We start from the raw sequence: 8,475 nt of genomic DNA, 5'->3' as shown, positions 1-8,475 counted from the left end.
ATTATGTGTTCAGAACACGCATTTTGTTGCAGGCAGAATAAGAACATTATTCCATCTCTCACAGCCTTTAGAGAACTTGCCCAGAAATGAGAAATGCTGTTGAAAAAGCCTTGCCTTGCAGGAGCTGAGGTTATGGCATGGAATGATCAGCACGCAAGCTATGGCACATGGTGTGCAGTACACGCCATTACCTGCTCCACGTCTTAAATTACAGAGTGGAAATCAGTCTCGTAATCAGCCCCTGGTTATGCTATTTGCTGTGTTATGCGCTGAAGGAGGAGAGCGTTTGCTGCTTCTTTTTAAACACTTGTTTATGAAGCAAGTCTTCCTGCCAAGAATATAAGTGAAGGATTGCTTGTATCCTGGCTGTAGGAGAAAACTGGACTGGGAGAAATATCTAAGGTTTGTGCGAGGTGTGGGATTCTCCTGGAGATGGGATGGGGGAATATGGCTCCATGGCCAACTCTCTGGGGAAGGGGCTGTCCTCCACCCTCCCACAAGTTCAGAGAAGCCTTCATCTGCTTTGCAGCCCTTCTTCTGCAGGGGCTTGTTGCTGTGGAGCAGTGAACGCTGGCCCCACCAGCACCGGTCTTCTGCAGCTTTTGGCGACCTTGCTGTTTGTCCTTACTAAGGAACCTTTTCACTGTGGTTTTCTTGCTCTACTTCTGTCCCCCGGGACAGCCCTTTGACTTGTAGTAGTAATTTACTGGGTCTCCACGGTCTTTGAGTTGAAATAGCAAAGCTGATGTTTCCTTCTCTGTACTTTCCACATCCCCTCTCCCAGCCGTAGCGGAGAGCCCAGGAACCTGGCAATGAGGAGCGAACCATCCACTTCAACAGCTTCAATCTGCACTTTTTTTCTGGGAAAACAAGCCTGGGCAAGGGCATCGTGAGCTCTTCTCTTCAGAGTGCAACAGTCTCACTCTTTTTGTATTATTCGGTCAGATTTTTAAGGCAATTGAGCCTCCCCTTGGAACATGAATAATTGTTTGGGATTTCACTTTTAAAAAATAATGGAATAATGGTAAGCTAGAACATCCAAATAACTTCTAAATTAGTGTGATCAGTGCCAAGTATATCAGCGCTAAGCCAAAAATGCAGCGCCTTGGACAACAGATTGTTCAGCTAGTTGATGTATATTCATTAATTGGTATGGGAGTAGGGAGGGAACAATGCACAAATGGAAGTGAATTCTTGCTTTCAGTTTATGTATACAAATACTAAAATGGGGCTGGTTTTGTTTCATTGTTAAATTCCAGAGTTTTTTTCAAAAACACACTTTTAGTCCCAGCAAACAGTTGGAGAAACAATAGCTAATTTAATTTATCATCTTTTGCATGCACAGCTGTGGATGGGGAGGAAAGCTCTGTTTTGGCATCAAAGACCTTCAAGATTGAGCTTTGCTAGCTTTAAGCCATTTTAAGAAGAATGCTTGGTTACTAATCTTTGTATGAGGAAATTCAGAGCTCCTCGAAAGCTGGAAAGGTTGAGTTCACAGCTCAAAGTCTGTTCCAACCTGGGGGCTGGCTCCCTGTGTGTTGTCCTCTCCGTTGCTTAGCACTGCCTGTCTTTCACAACATTTAATCGCAGGCTTGCAAGACCACGTGGAGGGCGGGCTACAAATAGCAACTTGGAGGGAAGAGTCAGCCTCAAGAGGGTTTCCCCTACTTTCTGAAAGCCATCACTAAACAGTGACACAAACTTTTTATTTAGCGGTTGTCCATCTCCTGTGATCTTTAAGATAAAGCCACCCAATTAAATGCCTTTCTTAGTGTCATTTTACTACTAATCTTGGATTAAGGGATAAAGGGATAAAAAAGGAACGGTGTGTGATTTGTCACTCATTAAAAGGGTGCCTGGTGGCTCATCTTGCATTTATGCTTTCAACTTGAATTTCGCCATAAATCAGCGAATCCACATGAACTCAGCGAAATGCAGGTACCAGCGTGTAAGCCAGCTGCCAGGCTATGCCAGTGCATGCATAGAAGGGCTGGTGGCTTGTTCTCCGCTCTTTCGTGTTTTTTCTATTCAGGAAAGTGTGAGGGGAGGAAATGGGCGTGATTCCTATCCCCTGAGCACCGCTAAAGCCACCCAATTAAATGCCTTTCTTAGTGTCATTTTACTACTAATCTTGGATTAAGGGATAAAGGGATAAAAAAGGAACGGTGTGTGATTTGTCACTCATGTGCCTGGTGCCTGGTGGCTCATCTTGCATTTATGCTTTCAACTTGAAATAAATCAGCCATAGAAGGGCTGGTGGCTTGTTCTCCGCTCTTTCGTGTTTTTTCTATTCAGGAAAGTGTGAGGGGAGGAAATGGGCGTGATTCCTATCCCCTGAGCACCGCGGGGATGCCATCCGCTGGGATGCCATCCGTGGGGATACTATCCGTGGGGATGCCATCTGCTGGGATGCCATCTGCGGGGATGCCTCTCGCGCCTTGGCCAGCACTGGCTGTCCCAGCAGACCTGGAAAACCTCTGATAGGGGCTGTGAGAGGGATGCACAGCAGCTCAGCAAGGATGGATGCAGGGCATGATGAGCGGTCCTCGAATGCACTAGCCCGCAACAGAGTAGAAATAGCGGTACAAAAAATGAGCAGGGACGGTTTTGGGTGCTGAGGGTGGGTGTTGAGAGAAACACAAGCGGGAATTTCCTGCTGATTTTTTGCTGCTTTGAATATTACTGAAGCGTCTTGCGTGCTGCCACAAAAGGAGAAGTTCGGTTTCTAGGGAGCACAAACTACCAGCTCAACCATGCTCAGGCTTTTACAACTGCATGCTTTGGAAAGTAAGCACTATACCCAGCTAAAAACTACACCTGGCTAAAGGCCGAGTGAAATAAATGCTGAAGTGACTATTTAAGCCTGAAAATCCATGTCAGGGTTGAGATCACTGAAGATGTGATTGTGCTGTCTGCAGGTAGCTTCCTCTGAGCTAGCTTCACTTTGGAGCCTACATCTGTTAGCCAAAATTACTGTGATATGAACAGCAAGAAGTAATTGTGTTGTATGGGACAAAGCTGACTAGAATTGAAAAGCTGAGTGGGGGAATTGCAGATTTTTTTTCAAAGTGTTTTCATCATAAGTGGAGCCCTTTGGAAAAAAAAAAACCCTAACAAACACTTGACATGTTGAGCTATTCTTTTTTAATGTCCTAGAAAGTATTTCTGCTACAAAGATTCCCAGAACTGTGTCCAGATCTCCTTTCAGTGATATTAGCCCAGGCTTTAAAGAAGAACAGACGAGTTCTTTCTTAATTGTTTTTTAATTGCGATCTCTTTTTAAATTGTTTTAAAAGCTGCTTTGTTTGTGGTAAAGAGGACCACTTCTTCTGTTCCCAGCCAGGGAACGGCAGCACAATGTGAAGACGCAAGAAAACAGAATATTGTATTCCAGTACAATGTATCCATTAGCGAGGGACAGGAGTCACTAGTTTTCCCTTGAGATTTAAAAAAAAAAAATGAGGAGGAGAAACCAAAGCCTGGGCACTGTGGGTGCCCCAGCTTTTGTGGTACGGGCTTTCCACGGTGCAGGCTGTGCCGCAGGCATGCTGTGGTAGCACTGCGCCCAGGAGCATCCCTTCGCCTCCCAGCTCGGTGGGCCTCCCTCTCTGCACCGAATTTGTCTGCCTTTCTGTGGCAGGGGGCTGTGGGGAGGCGCTGGGAGACCATCGCCGTGGGCATAGCTACTCTGCAAGGCAAGCAGGTTTCCAGCCCATGCAAAAGAAGAGCTCATTTTAATTCCCATATACAACTGTACAGGTAAAATAGGTTAGCACTGCTGGCAATGTGTGGGGCATGGAGGGAGCCAGGTAGGAGGAACCTGTCTCCGAGTGACTATATGTCCTTAAGCTTTCTGCAGGTGTTCAGAAGCTTTTCCTCAAGGTTTTCCCTTTACCCTAATGCAAAAGTACCCCGAGAGCCAAAAAATTTCAAGGACTCTCTGCACAAGACTCTACATGTTAGAGTTCATTCTCACAAAGAGAAAAATCCCACTTTTAAAATTGCTGGGAGTTCAAATTGTCCTATGACAATATTAAAAAATGGGATTTTTTTTTTCCCTAGAGTTTTCTACCCTTGTGCTACTTTTTGCTACTTACCAAACAAAGCGTTATTTTATTCTGGGCTGTTACTATCAGAAGGAAACCCAAAACTGTGATTAAAGTGTTGGGGCGTGTATGTGCCTATGCGTGTGTGTCTCTTCACTACGTGCTGCTGCACCTGAAATCTTGTGCCCTCAAAACTCTTCATTGAAAGGACAACCCTGCAAAAGGGGAGGGGAAAGGAAGTTGCATTATTTCAGGGAAACCAAGTTTCCAAGAACTTAAGGACTGGTCCAACACAACACTCAATTACATATATAATGCAAACAAAGAAGTGGTGATTTCAAAGCACGGTGTTCATGCACTTACTTTACTGGGGCCTCAGCAACTTTTACCAGCAGCTGAAATGCTGTCTAGGAAATCTGAAAGAGGATTTTACCTGCAGAGGTGTCCCCTCATACATGCGAGTCTGTATCCTCCTTGCATGAGGACCTGTGTGACTTCGTGTCTTGAGGAACCTCAGCTACACGTGAGGTCTGTGGCTGAGTGGTTGGTGGGGACCCGTTAGAGGTCCTGGCTTAAGGACTGACATGTGGGTTGCAACTGGGTTGTGTGACACTCTCTAAAGGATATTTGGATATTGTTATCCTTCATTATCTATATCTGTTTTTGTATTGATCTCATATTCACAGTTATCCATCTCCTCAATCAGTCATTGCATTTTCACCCTCAGAGCATCTTGGCCTGACTAAAATATAATATGAACCTGCTAGACCAATACTCTCCTTTTTCTGCTCCCATTTGATCCTGGACTCCGGCTTATGCTTAGCTAGTTTTTAATTTAAGTTTTATCCTGCTGCCATCTAGAAAATGCCTTCTTGTCTGCAATACAGTTTTTGTAATCCGCCCCACTTCCTGTAATTTAAGTTTTATCCTGCTGCCATCTAGAAAATGCCTTCTTGTCTGCAATACAGTTTTTGTAATCCGCCTGCCACTTCCTGAGCTAATCATCTTCAACAAATAACTCGATTTTTTTGTTCTTGTAGCTAGTGGATATAGCGCCAATTTAAGTTGCTTTTGCCTGTTTTTTGTGTGAAATGGACAGCTTGTGTAGTCTGTGGAAAACAATTTTAATAGGTTTGTGCCACACTGTGAAAAACACATGGGAATGTACTTTTAGAACTGAACCAAATAAAGCTAAAAGTTCTAGTTAAAGTAATATTTTACCTTTGCTGCTATGTAGTTACACTGCTTCATCTACTGAAACATGGATTAAAAAGAGTGTTCTGGTCCTTAGAGCCTTAGTTGTGTTGGGATTTTTGCATACAGTAGGAGGAAACGATAATTACATCTGATAATTGTCATATCTGTAGCTTGGTATAGAAGAGCACTATATTCATACCAGTTCTCTTCAGGGAGAAGAATAAAATAAGCAAAAATCCCATATTGCTTTATTTTGCATTCAGTTGCATCATTGGTATTTATACCAATGCCTTAAGCTTATCTCAAAGGCACTTTTATTAAAGCCACTTTCGAGACCACCCTAATAAATGTCAGTTGTTTTGTTTACTCTCCTTCTGAAGCAAAAGTTAGTTGTGATGGGCATGAAAGTTGTGTAAGTCTGTGAGCATAAGCAAAAGGTGGGTTGGGATTTCTTTGTATCAACAGCCACAAAAAGGTTTACTTTTGAATGAGGTTTAAAAAAAAGATATCTGAAAAATAAATTTCACACAAAAAAGTTTGCAATGAGTAATAAACAAACATTTGCCCTTGGGAGTTTCTTTGCTGGAAAGATCATTCCAGCCAGCCCTAGCTCTTTTTTCTCTGTTGCACTATTGCCAATGCAATACAGCAATACTCTACAGATGACAAGAGGGTTTTTTTTTAAAAGCAGGGTTGTTGGCTGGTATGAGTCCCCAGGGTGCACATTTCCAGGTTTTCCCAGCTCTCCCAAGGATGGTGGTTTTCTTACTTTTCCAACAGCCCCAGCAGGAGCAGCATGCCGGCTTCCCAGGGCGTTCGCCTGTGCCAAAGAGGGAGTGGAGCCACCCTGGTTTACAGCCCCAGGCGGCTGCTGAGACCAGGCCAGCCTGTCCTCGCACTCTCTCTGAGCCCTTAGTTATGTACGTAACTCCCTCCGAGTGCTGTTTGCATAAGGCTTTGCATGCGTTTGATATTAGCTTTGAGGAACAGCGCTTAGTTTTTCAGATGAAATTGGAGAGCCATTTGCTTAGCTCCCAATGCCAGGCTGCCGCGGGCTCAGGCTCTGCCCCGCTGCCCAGCGTCTCAGCCGGGAAGAGCATCCCTGCTCCCCTGCCAGGGCCGTCCCAGGAGGAGTCCTTTGATATCTTGGTTATAAAGAGCATATTAAGCCTGCTGCGAGGGAGGCATTGTTTGCTTATGGGGCTGAGGTAAGCCTGTTAAGGCTTTAATTTCACGTGTAAGGCAGCAAGCAATAGCTTTTCACTGGCACCAGATTTAAGTCACGCATGTATGCAAATCCAGACCTTTGCAGCAAGCTCCTATTGTCATTTTTGATGTCAAAGGTGATTGGCCTGATCCCAATAGGGGAGCAATTTTAAATAATCTTTCTGATTTACAAACAAATAGTAAGTATAATTCCCTGAGCTCCGGCTCCTTATACAAGTAACAGCGCATCATATCAACCATACATACAGCTGCTACTTGTGTTCCCTCTGAACACAAGAATGCAAAATGAGTTCTCATAGGAAAAAGCATACAGTTCTGCACTCCTTTTAATAAAAAGCAGGCTCCATTTGTAGACACTCTGCTTCGAAGTCCGTGAGAGAGACAAACCTGATCTGCTGCTTTTTGCCCCAAAATAGCATTACAGAGCCACTCCAGTGGGGAAGCTGCCTCGTCCAGCCAGCCACTGTGATGGGGTTCATTCCTGGGCAGGCTTTGAATAGATGGTACTGTGGGTGTGGGGGAAGGGGACCTGCCACAGCTGAGTAATTCATACCTTACTGTATGGGCTAAAGCCCAGAGGGTGAAAGTCCGAGCAAGTCGGGTTATTGCTTCCTGGTCTCCACAGATGGTTTTTCCATGACGAAAATGAAGCTTGTTGGCAGGCATGAGAAGGAAAATGTGCACTGCTTGGTGCCATGCTTTCCCTACCCTGTATCAAGGTGTAGGTGTCCCCAGGGTGTCCCTGAGGCTTCTCCCACAAACATCACGCAGCTGTAAAATGAGCACAAACAGAAAAAATAACCTAATGACTGTAGGTTTTTACTAGTGATAGGATACGAAAGAGAGAACAGCTTCATCAGACGAGGATCGACCTGCTTAGGCTGCCATTTCTGATGAGCTAACTGTAAATTGGCAGAATTCAACCTCTGAAAGATTTTTAAGTGGTTGTAACAGAGCGGTGATACAACACTGAACACACACACATGCGCGTGCGCGCGCTCGCGGATCAGTTCCGCATACCGTGTACTTTAAATACAACTCCCCAAGCTACTCTGTTCATGGCCCTGAAGCCTGAAATTGGAGTGATAGGATATAAGGTTATGTGCATGTCCGCCCGGCCTCCCCCAGCTGAGCCTTGTCAGTAAATACATTGGATTTCTCTACATTTGTGAATTCCAGGCGCAAGACTGCCGGCCGTCAACTGTAAGTGTAGGCCTAAGATGGTAACAAGGCAAACTGGCACCTTTTTTTTTCTAGCAGGATTATCTACCCTCATCAATCACATCTCATACTTCTAAACTAAATTAACAGTTTTCTATGTCAACTGAGTTTTTGTTGCCCAAGCTCAGCTGTGATCGCAAAGAAACAATGGAAATGTTTGCACACATAAACACCAGACACCTAGGCAACAAAATAGAGGAACCTGACCTGCTTGTGCAGGATGTGAAACCAGCTGTGAAACCCTGTGAAACTACAGGGAGGGCAGAGACGTGGTGGAGCAGCTAAAGTCACTGGAACACACATATTCATGGGTAGGCATTGCTCGGAAATGGAGGTGTAAAGGTAGAAGTAGTGGCTGTCAATGAATGTCAGGGATATGAGAGTGGAAGGAGCAAGGGAGGCTGTAGCTAATAGAAAGTTGATTTCAATCCAAATCATTTGGAGGAAGGAAGTAAAACCTCTGTTGGGATAGTGATGAGAACTTGCTAAAACACTTCATTCCCTCTCTCAGCCATCACACAACTAAACCTGCAGCCTTAAAGCTTCCTTAGCCACCATTCCTTCTCCTTTCCCCTCACTTGCTGCCTCATGAATCTCCACCTGAACTCATCTGTCCAGGTGTCTTACTGGATTTCTCCATGTCTTTCACTCCCCAGACTGAGCAACCTCTCATTACAGCCTGCAGGTTATAAATAATGCATCAGGAAGCTTCACTCTTTGTTCGCAAAATGTTTGGGCTGGCTGGCAGCATCTGCGTTTCCTGTAGTTGGTGTAATTGCTGAGT

Source organism: Aptenodytes forsteri, unplaced genomic scaffold (assembly GCF_000699145.1).
Source record: "Aptenodytes forsteri isolate BGI_AS27 unplaced genomic scaffold, ASM69914v1 Scaffold366, whole genome shotgun sequence".
In the NCBI taxonomy this organism is placed as follows: Eukaryota; Metazoa; Chordata; class Aves; order Sphenisciformes; family Spheniscidae; genus Aptenodytes; species Aptenodytes forsteri.
This window is presented reverse-complemented; position numbering follows the sequence as displayed.